Source organism: Triticum dicoccoides, chromosome 4A, assembly GCF_002162155.2.
Source record: "Triticum dicoccoides isolate Atlit2015 ecotype Zavitan chromosome 4A, WEW_v2.0, whole genome shotgun sequence".
Lineage (NCBI taxonomy): Eukaryota > Viridiplantae > Streptophyta > Magnoliopsida > Poales > Poaceae > Triticum > Triticum dicoccoides.
The window spans coordinates 616755218-616767524 of NC_041386.1; positions in this window are offsets into that span (position 1 = coordinate 616755218).

Below are 12307 nucleotides of genomic sequence, written 5' to 3' on the forward strand. Positions count from 1 at the left end.
CTCAGATCTTATCCGGATAGGTGTTAAGCTTGCATCGACGTAACTCTTTACGTCAAACTCTTTATCACCTCCATAACCGAGAAACATATCCTTATTCCTCTAAGGATAATTTAGACCGCTATCTGATGATCTACTCCTAGATTACCTTTGTACCCTCTTGCCAGATATGTGGCAAGGCACATATTAGGTGCGGTACTCAGCATGGCACACCGCATAGAGCCTATGACAAAAGCATAGGGGACGACCTTCGTCCTTCCTCTTTCTTCTGCCGTGGTCATGCTTTAAGTATTAACTTCATACCTTACAACTCAGGCAAGAACTCCTTCTTTGACTGATCCATCTTGAACACCTTCAAGATCATGTCAAGGTATGTGCTCATTTGAAAGTACCATTAAGCGTTTTGATCTATCCTTATAGATCTTGATGCTCAATGTTCAAGTAGCTTAATCCAGGCTTTCCATTGAAAAACACTTTCCAAATAACCCTATATGCTTTCCAGAAATTCTACGTCATTTCTGATCAACAATATGTCAACAACATATATTCATCAGAAATTCTATAGTGCTCCCACTCACTTCTTTGGAAATACAAGTTTCTCATAAACTTTGTATACACCCAAAATCTTTGATCATCTCATCAAAGCATACATTCCAACTCCGAGATGCTTACTCCAGTCCTTAGAAGGATTGCTGGAGCTTTCCATACTTATTAGCATCTTTCAGGATTGACAAAACCTTCCGGTTGTATCACATACAACCTTTCCTCAAAAAATCGTCGAGGAAACAATGTTTTGACATCCTATCTGCAAGATTTCATAAATAATGCAGTAATCGCTAATATAATTCCAACAGACTCTTAGCATCGCTACGAGTGAGAAAGTCTCATCGTAGTCAACTCCTTGAACTTGTCGGAAAACATCTTAACGACAAGTCGAGCTTTCTTAATGGTGATACTTACCATCATTATCCGTCTTCCTTTTAAAATCCATCTGTACTCAACAGCCTCACGACCATCGAGCCGTTCTGCCAAAGTCTACACTTTGTTTTCATACATGGATCCTCTCTCGGATTTTATGGCCTCAAGCCATTCATCGGAATCTGGGCCCACCATCGCTTCTCCATAACTCGTAGGCTCATTGTTGTCTAGCAACATGACTTCCAAGACAGGATTACGTACCACTCTGAAGTAGTACGCATCCTTGTCATCCTACGAGGTTTGGGAGTGACTTGATCCGAAGTCTCATGATCAATATCATAAGCTTCCACTTCTATTGGTGTAGGTGCCACAGGAACAACTCTTTGTGCCCTGCTATACACTAGTTGAAGTAACGGTTCAATAACCTCATCAAGTCTCCACCATCCTCCCACTCAATTCTTTCGAGAGAAACTTTTCCTCGAGAAAGGACCCGATTCTAGAAACAATCCCTATTGCTTTCGGATCTGAGATAGGAGGTATACCCAACTGTTTTAGGTATTCTATGAAGATGCATTCATCCGCTTTGGGTTTGAGCTTATCAGCCTGAAACTTTTTCACATAAGCGTCGTAGCCCCAAACCTTTTATGAAATGACAGCTTAGGTTTCTCTAAACCATAGTTCATACAGTGTCATCTCATTGGAATTACGTGGTGCCCTATTTAAGGTGAATGTGGTTGTCTCTAATGCCTAACCCATAAACTATCGTGGTAATTCGACAAGAGACATCATGGTATGCATCATATCCAATAGGGTGCAGTTATGATGTTCGGACACACCATCACACTATGGTGTTCCAGGCGGTACTAGTCGTGAAACAATTTCCACAATGTCTCAATTGTGTACCAAACTCGCAACTCAGATATTCATCTCTATGATCATATCATAGATATTTTATCCTCTTGTCACGACGATCTTCAACTTCATTCTGAAATTACTTGAACCATTCAATAATTCAGACTTGTGTTTCATCAAGTAAATATACTCAGTATCTACTCAAATCATCTTTGAAGTAAGAGCATAACGATATCCACTGCATGCCCCAGCACTCATTGGACTGCACACATCAAAATGTGTTACTTCCAACAAGTTGCTTTCTTGTTCCATTTTACTGAAACCGAAGCTTTCAGTCATCTTGCCCATGTGGTATGATTGGCATGTCTCAAGCGATTCAAAATCAAGTGAGTCCAAACGGTCCATCTGCATGGAGTTTCTTCATGCGTATATACCAATAGACATGGTTCGCATGTCTCAATCTTTTTCAAAAATGAGTGAGTCCAAAGATCCATCAACATGGAGCTTCTTCATGCGTTTATACCAATATGACTTACATGGCAGTGCCACAAGTAGGTGGTACTATCATTACTATCTTATATCTTTTGGCGTGAACATGTGTATCACTATGATCGAGATTCAATAAATCATTCATTTTAGGTGCAAGACCATTGAAGGTATTATTCAAATAAACAGAGTAACTATTATTCTCCTTAAATGAATGACCGTATTGTGATAGGCATAATCCAATCATGTCTATGCTCAACGCAAACACCAAATAACAATTATTTAGGTCTAACACCAATCTCGATGGTAGAGGGAGTATGCGATGCTTGATCACATCAAGCTTGGAAACACTTCCAACACATATCGTCATCTCACCTTTAGCTAGTCTCCGTTTATTCTGTAGCCTTTTATTTCGAGTTACTAACACTTAGTTACCAAACTGGTATCTAATACCCTGCTGCTACTAGGAGTACTAGTAAAGTACACATTTAATATATGTCCAATACATACTTTTGTCAACCTTGTCAGCCTTCTCATCTACCAAGTATCTAGGGTGGTTCTGCTTCAGTGACCGTTCCCCTTATTACAGAAGCACTTAGTCTCGGGCTTGGGTTCAACTTTGGGTTTCTTCACTAGAGCAGCAACTGATTTGTTGTTTCATGAAGTATCCCTTTCTTGCCCTTGCCCTTCTTGAAACTAGTGGTTTTACTAACCATCAACAATTGATGCTCCCTTTTGATTTCTACTTTCGCGGTGTCGTGAATAGCTCAAGGATCATATCTATCCCTGATATGTTATAGTTCATCACGAAGCTCCAGTAGCTTGGTGACAGTGACTTTGGAGAACCATCACTATCTCATCTGGAAGATTAACTCCCACTCGATTCAAGCGATTGTTGTACTCAGACAATCTGAGCACAAGCTCAACGATTGAGCTTTTCTCCCTTAGTTTGCAGGCTAAGAAAATCGTCGGAGGTCTTATACCTCTTGACGTGGGCACGAGCCTGAAATCCCAATTTCAGCCCTCGAAACATCTCATATGTTCCGCGACATTTCAAAAATGTCTTCAGTGCCTCAGTTCTAAACCATTTAACATTACCGAACTATCATGTAGTCATCAAAACGTGTATGTCAGATGTTCGCAACATCCACAGATCATGTTCGAGGTCCAGCACACCGAGCGGTGCATTAAGGACATAAGCCTTCTACTGTCCGCATAATTTCTACTGTCAACTTTCAACTATATTTTCTCTAGGAACATATCTAAACAGTGGAACTAAAGCGCGAGCTTACGACATAATTTGCAAAGATCTTTTGACTATGTTCAGGATAATTATGTTCATCTTATGAACTCCCACTCAGATAGACATCCCTCTAGTCATCTAAGTGATTACATGATCCGAGTCAACTAGGCCGCGTCCGATCATCACATGATACGGACTAGTCAACATCGGTGAACATCTTCATGTTGATCGTATCTACCATACTACTCATGCTCGACCTTTCGGTCTCTTGTGTTCCGAGGCCATGTATGTACATGCTAGGCTCGTCAAGTTAACCTAAGTGTTTTGCATGTGTTCCGAGGCCATGTCTGTACATGCTAGGCTAGTCAACACCCGTTGTATTCGAACGCAAGAATCTATCACACCCGATCATCACGTGGTGCTTCGAAACGACGAACTTTCGCAACGGTGCACAGTTAGGGGGAACACTTTCTTGAAATTTTGATGAGGGATCATCTTATTTACTACCGTCGTTCTAAGAAAATAAGATGTATGAACATGATAAACATCACATGCAATCAAATAGTGACATGATATGGCCAATATCATATTGCTCCTTTTGATCTCCATCTTCGGGGCTCCATGATCATCATCGTCACCGGCATGACACCATGATCTCCATCATCGTGTCTTCATGAAGTTGTCTCGCCAACTATTACTTCTACTACTATGGCTACCGGTTAGGAATAAAGTAAAGTAATTACATGGCGTTGTTCAATGACACGCAGGTCATACAATAAATAAAGACAACTCCTATGGCTCCTGCCGGTTGTCATACTCATCGACATGCAAGTCGTGATTCCTATTACAAGAACATGTTCAATCTCATACATCACATATCATTCATCACATTCTTCTTGGCCATATCACATCACATAGCATACCCTGCAAAAACAAGTTAGAGGTCCTCTAATTGTTTTTTGCATGTTTTACGTGGCTGCTATGGGTTTCTAGCAAGAACGTTTCTTACCTATGCAAAAACCACAACGTGGTATGCCAATTGCTATTTACCCTTCATAAGGACCCTTTTCATCGAATCCGATCCGAATAAAGTGGGAGAGACAGACACCCGCTAGCCACCTTATGCAACTAGTGCATGTCAGTCGGTGGAACCAGTCTCACGTAAGAGTACGTGTAAGGTCGGTCCGGGCCGCTTCATCCCACAATGCCGTCGAATCAAGATTGGACTAGTAACGGTAAGCATATTGAACAAAATCAACGCCCACAACTACTTTGTGTTCTACTCGTGCATAGACACTACGCATAGACCTAGCTCTGATACCACTGTTGGGGAACGTAGCAGAAATTCAAAATTTTCCTACGTGTCACCAAGATCTATCTATGAAGAAGTTGGGGAACGTAGTAATTTCAAAAAAATTCCTACGCACACGCAAGATCATGGTGATGCATAGCAACGAGAGGGGAGAGTATGATCTACGTACCCTTGTAGATCGCAATGGAAGCGTTGACACAACATAGAGGAAGTAGTCGTACGTCTTCCTGATCCGACCGATCCAAGCACCGTTACTTCGGCACCTCTGAGTTCTTTAGCCCACGTACAGTTCGATGACGCTCCCCAGGCTCCGATCCAGCAAAGCTTCGGGGATGAGTTCCGTCAGCACAACGGCGTGGTGACGATGATGATGTTCTACCGACGCAGGGCTTCGCCTAAGCACTACAACGATATGACCGAGGTGGAATATGGTGGCAGGGGGCACCGCACACGGCTAAGGAACGATCATGAGGATCAACTTGTGTGTTCTAGGGTGCCCCGTTGCCTCCGTATATAAAGGATCCAAAGGGGGGGTGTGGCCGGCCTAGAGGAGGGCGCAGGAGGAGTCCTACTCCTACCGGGAGTAGGACTCCCCTCCCCGTTCCTTGTCCAACTAGGAGAGATGGAGGGAGAGAAGGAAAAGGGGGCTCCGCCCCTCCCTCCTTGTCCAATTTGGACTAGGGGAGAGGGGGCGCGCGGCCTGCCCTGGCAGCCCCTTCCTCTTCTCCACATTAGGCCCATAAGGCCCATTAACCCCCGGGGGGTTCCGGTAACCCCTCGGTGCTCTGGTTTTATCCGAAACTCATCCGGAACACTTCCGGTGTCCGAATATAGTCGTCCAATATATCAATCTTTATGTCTCGACCATTTCGAGACTCCTCGTCATGTCCGTGATCACATCCGGAACTCCGGACTAACTTCGGTACATCAAAATGCATAAACTCATAATAAATGTCATCGTAACTTTAAGCGTGCGGACCCTACGGTTCGAGAACAATGTAGACGTGACCGAAACACGTCTCCGGTCAATAACCAATAGCGGGACCTGGATGCCCATATTGGCTCCTACATATTCTACGAAGATCTTTATCGGTCAGAGCGCATAACAACATATGTTGTTCCCTTTGTCATCGGTATATTACTTGCCCGAGATTCGATCGTCGTTATCCAATACCTAGTTCAATCTCGTTACCGGCAAGTCTCTTTACTCGTTCCGTAATACATCATCTCACAACTAACATATTAGTTGTAATGCATGCAAGGCTTATGTGATGTGTATTACCGAGAGGGCCCAGAGATACCTCTCCGACAATCGGAGTGACAAATCCTAATCTCGAAATACGCCAACCCAACATTTACCTTTGGAGACACCTGTAGAGCTCCTTTATAATCACCCAGTTACGTTGTGACGTTTGGTAGCACACAAAGTGTTCCTCCGGCAAACGGGAGTTGCATAATCTCATAGTCATAGGAACATGTATAAGTCATGAAGAAAGCAATAGCAACATACTAAACGGTCGGGTGCTAAGCTAATGGAATGGGTCATGTCAATCAGATCATTCAACTAATGATGTGATCCCGTTAATCAAATAACAACTCCTTTGTCTATGGTTAGGAAATATAACCATCTTTGATTAACGAGCTAGTCAAGTAGAGGCATACTAGTGACACTCTGTTTGTCTATGTATTCACACATGTATTACGTTTCGGGTTAATACAATTCTAGCATGAATAATAAACATTTATCATGATATAAGGAAATAAATAATAACTTCATTATTGCCTCTAGGGCATATTTCCTTCAGAAGAAACCAGCAACGAGGGGAAGGAGAATGCACCTACATACCGTTGTAGATCGCTAAGCGGAAGCGTTCAAGAGAACGGGGTTGAAGGCGTCTTACTCGTCGTGATCCAAATCACCGGAGATCCTAGTGCCGAACGGACGTCACCTCCGCGTTCAACACACATGCAGCCCGGTGACGTCTCCCATGCCTTGATCCAGCAAGGAGAGAGGGAGAGGTTGGGGAAGACTCCATCCAGCAGCAGCATGACGGCGTGGTGGTGGTGGAGGAGCATGGTACTCCAGTAGGGCTTCGCCAAGCACCGCAAGAGACGAGGAGGGAGAGGGGTAGGGCTGCGCCAAGAAGGAGATTGAATCGTGTCTCTGGCAGCCCAAAACCTCAAGTATATATAGGGGGAGGGGAGGGGCTGCGCCCCCACCTAGGTTTCCACCCCTAGGGGTGGCGGCCAGCCCTAGATCCCATCTAGGGGGGCGACCAAGGGGGGAGAGAGGGGGGCGCACCACTAGGTGGGCCTTAGGCCCATCTGAGCCTAGGGTTTGCCCCTTCCACTCTCCCTTGCGCCTTGGGCCTTGGTGGGGGGGGGGCGCACCAGCCCACCTGGGGCTGGTCCCCTCCCACACTTGGCCCATGCATCCCTCCGGGGCTGGTGGCCCCACTTGGTGGACCACCGGGACCCTCCCGGTGGTCCCGGTACATTACCGATAAAACCCGAAACTTTTCCGGCGATCAAAACAGGACTGCCCATATATAAATCTTTACCTCCGGACCATTTCGGAACTCCTCGTGACGTCCGAGATCTCATCCGGGACTCCGAACAACATTCGGTAACCATGTATATCTATTCCCTATAACCCTAGCGTCATCGAACCTTAAGTGTGTAGACCCTACGGGTTCGGGAACCATGCAGACATGACCGAGATAACTCTCTGGTCAATAACCAACAGCGGGATCTGGATACCCATGTTGGCTCCCACATGTTTCACGATGATCTCATCGGATGAACCACGATGTCAAGGACTTAATCAATCCCGTATGCATTTCCCTTTGTCTATCGGTACGATATTTGCCCGAGATTCGATCGTCGGTATCCCGATACCTTGTTCAATCTCGTTACCGGCAAGTCTCTTTACTCGTTCCGTAACACATCATCCCGTGATCAACTCCTTGATCACATTGTGCACATTATGATGATGTCCTACCGAGTGGGCCCAGAGATACCTCTCCGTTTACACGGAGTGACAAATCTCAGTCTCGATTCGTGCCAACCCAACAGACACTTTCGGAGATACCTGTAGTGTACCTTTATAGCCACCCAGTTACGTTGTGACGTTTGGCACACCCAAAGCACTCCTACGGTATCCGGGAGTTGCACAATCTCATAGTCTAAGGAAATGATACTTGACATTAGAAAAGCTTTAGCATACGAACTACATGATCTTGTGCTAGGCTTAGAATTGGGTCTTGTCCATCACATAATTCTCCTAATGATGTGATCCCGTTATCAACGACATCCAATGTCCATGGTCAGGAAACCGTAACCATCTATTGATCAACGAGCTAGTCAACTAGAGGCTTACTAGGGACATGGTGTTTTCTATGTATCCACACATGTATCTGAGTTTCCTATCAATACAATTCTAGCATGGATAATAAACGATTATCATGAACAAGGAAATATAATAATAACCAATTTATTATTGCCTCTAGGGCATATTTCCAACAAAGACAAGTTCTATTCTTGAATTGAGAACCTGATGAGCACAATTGTGAGCTATGCCATAGATGTTTTTGTGAATTTGATAAACAACATTCGTACAAGGGAGGTCTTGTCTAAGAAATTGCTGACTGGAGGGCGACATCTATGTTCCCCGACGCAACAATCTTCGCAAGAGAGATATTAACTGTGAAGAAAGTAACCTGCAAGAGAGAGATCTTCATGCACATGCTTTGTACAGTACATGACAATGGGCCCCATTATCATTAACTCTATAGTGATACTAGGCGTTGGTAAATCGCAACTATGTAGACCGTAGTTGAAATGATAGAACTATAAACAATTATGAGTTAAACAGAATATGCATTGTAGCTTTTTGTCTATCTTTTACTATTTGGTAAATAATAGCATGTCAATATATATGAAAGTTTAAGATGGCAAAGAAGTACATTTATTACAACCATGCATAATACATGCTGATAAACAAAACGATAAAAGCTGGTACATCACTAATAAAAGGTGCTTGATAAAACTGTACAGAGTCCACCTACGTAGTGGTCGTACTGCAATACGAAATTGTAACTGATTTTCCCTGAATTAGATCATCTTGGTATAGTCTCCTGCAGTATCCATTCCCGTAATAAAGAGATACAACGCTTTTGCAAATTCTTGGACATGTCCGACAGTAGGTTCTGCTCCTGTGTATGACATAATAGGATCTTCGATGTATGCACGCTGGGGTTACATACCAAGTGGCAGTACATCGAAAAGTTGTTGCATTGTTGTCCTTTCTTTTAGCAGATGTTGTTTGTTATGCTGGTTTTGTTTTTCTTTCGATTGGGCATGCCCTCCTCTATCCCTTTGTTCGTTTTCTGTTTTTTTTTTCTGTTTTCAACGTATTTTTGCTTTTGTTTTCTGTTTTTTTGTTAGTTGGTTTTTATTTTCTTTTTGTGGGTATGTTTTGGATGTCGGGTGAGTGTAAATGTACAGATATAAATACTATGCAATATGTGCCAAAATTACACTATTATATGATTATTATTTGCATGCTACAAAAAGTGCAATTTATAGCAGAATTGTGTGCAAGTTTTCTTGAATTTTTTTGTTATCTTTCTTCTTTAAATGATAATTCCATTGCTACTGATTCGTTGTTCCTTATTTTGAATTTGTTAGTTACTATGTTATTTTCTTTCTTCTTCAAGGGTAAAATTAATGGCACTAACCTGTTCCTTTCTCGGAATTACCTTTTTGAAAAAAATTCACTATTATATGTTTAGTCTTGCATATTGTAATGAACACATTTTTTAAATATTATGTGCAATTTGTTTTCTGCTTTTCTATTTTATTTAATGCCGATGCCACTAATTTATTCTTTCTTAGAAAATTTTACTATTTTTAAGGATTTTTATTTGCTTTCCTTTTTAAGAGCAATACCAATGATAGCAATTCATTCCTTCATAGGAATGTGTTTTTGCGCAATTTCACAATAATATGCTTATTCTTGCATATTATTTAAAAGTGCATTTTTATGGAATTGTGTGCATGTTTTACTTATTCGTTTTATTCTTTTCTTTCTTTTTAAAGGGTAATATCAATGCCACTAATTCGTTCGTTCTTAAACAAAATATTATTACTGATTTTTTCTAGTTTCTATTCATTTATTTTTTTCCTTTCCTAAAAAACTTAATTATCATGATTTTGTTTCAGTTTCAATTTCAATTTTGGAAAACTTCATTAATGTGATTTGGTTTTAATTTTCGTTTCATTTTTTTAATGGTAGTACCAATGCCAATAATTCCCTTAGTAAACTTTTTTGAGTAGAATTCACTATTAAATTCTTGTGCTTGCATCTAATAAAAATGTGCACTTTCTATGTAATTTGTGTGCAAATTTTGACATTGTTTGATTCATATTGTTTTTTATTTTCTTTCGTCGTAAAGGTTAATACAAATCACACTAATTCATTAATTATTAAAAAACCTCATATTTCCAAAAACAGTTATGTTTACTTTTTTATTTTTGTTTCATTTCTTACTTCTTAAAGAGCAATACCAATGCCATTAATTCATTCCTTCCTAGGAAACTTCTTTTTAGAGAAAGCTCTACTATTATGTGCTTAATCTTTCGTATTATAAAAAACACAAAATCTGATTAGATTGTGTGTCAGTTTTGTCGTTATTTCCTTCATTTTCTTTCTTCTTAAAGGGTGACACTAATGCCACTATCTCATTCTTTCATGGAAAACTTCATTATTTTTATTTTGAGAAGTAGAGACGCCGTTGATCAAATACCAATGCAGCTAATTCATTCTCTGGAAAAACATTTGTCAAAGTTTACCAAAAAAAAAGTTTCAGAACTCTTTGTATGTGTTTATAAGTTTATTTGATTTTACTGTTTATCAACAAGCATTTGAGCTCGGGAGCAGATACTCCACGCCCGACACTTTCTTTCTTCTTCCTTGAGCTTTCTTCCTCCTCTAATTGTTTGTTCCTCCTTCCATAAAATTGACTTATTCAAATTGCAAATTCAGTCAATTAACGTGTAGTAATTGAGTAAACCAAGAGATCGCATGTGTCCTTGCCAAGGTGTAAAATTTCCTCGAAATGTCCCGAAATTTCCGGTGGCCGAAATTTTTGCCTTTTGTTCAATTTTTTTCTTTGGTTTGAATTCCTATGTAAAAAAGAATATCGATCATTTTGAATAAGCATTGATTTCAGTAGCGCGGCAGTAGGACAGTTTTCTTCCGATTGTTAGGTCGAGAGTTTCAATCATGTTGCAAAAGCATTATTTTAAAATTTTGCATCAAAAATACTTTTTTGGCAAAAAATATATGTACTAGCCGAGATTCAAACGGACTAACGATCAGGTTACATATGCAGTTCGGTATCCCTACATCTACAAAATTTCAACTGTTTCGTATGTTCAATTTCTTCAATGTCTCTGTATATTATTCTGAAACTAAATGATCATGGACCAAACCAAATCTTGAGTCAACAGATTGTTCATTTGCAAGTGATCATCGAGCGCGGCGTGCCGCCGCGCGGGTTAGGCTAGTTTATAGGACGGGAGGGCTGGGCGTTGTACGCAGCCCGGCGCTGATTCCTTCCTTTTATTTTTCTTCTTGATGTCCAAGTCTGCACAAAGAAAAGGAAACAAACCAATGCATACCTTGTTGCTTCCAGCATGCCTTACAACAAAAATCAACGAGGTCGGTTGAGTCTTTGATTTTCCTAATCTTGGTAGCTTGCCAATTATACGAGCACACATCCGGCTGCTCCCGTGTATGTAACTTGCGCTGGGTATTTGGATACGTATTTGTGCCCTTGCCGGCCGGCCGTAGATACTCAAATAAATACACATATTATGTATAAATACAAACGGGTATTCAGGTATGTATGCATGCTAGCTTGCAGGCCGGTCGAGACATCCCAATACGATACACGTACAAAGCTAGACTACTACATCTAGCCAATCATGGCCACATGCTTGCACCAACATTTCATGCACGTGCATGTGCAAGAACGTGGGCAGCTTGCCATGCATGATTGTGCCATGCTAAATGAATTTTGCCTTTGTATATATAGCTTGCATAAAAATCTCATTAAAAATATATTTTATTTTATGAAATAGTGGACAAAAACTCGTCGAACACTCGACTTCATTTTTGTTGTACGGGGAGGGGGGCCAGTTGCATGTCCCACAACGGGCACGCAACAATATGTCTTCTAACTTGATCGCAATTGCATGTCTTATAACTTGGTTGCAACTCAACTTCCATTTTTTGTTGTACGCGGAGAGGCACCAGTTGCATGTCCCACACTAGGAACGCAAATGCATGTCTTCGACCATGGTCGCGACTGGGGCGGACCCTTGTTTTGTCGGAGGGGACGCGGTCGAGAGAGATGGAGCCAGTTGCATGTCCCACAACGGGCACGCAACTGCATGTCTTCTAACTTGGTCGCAACTAGGGGACCCTTGTTTTG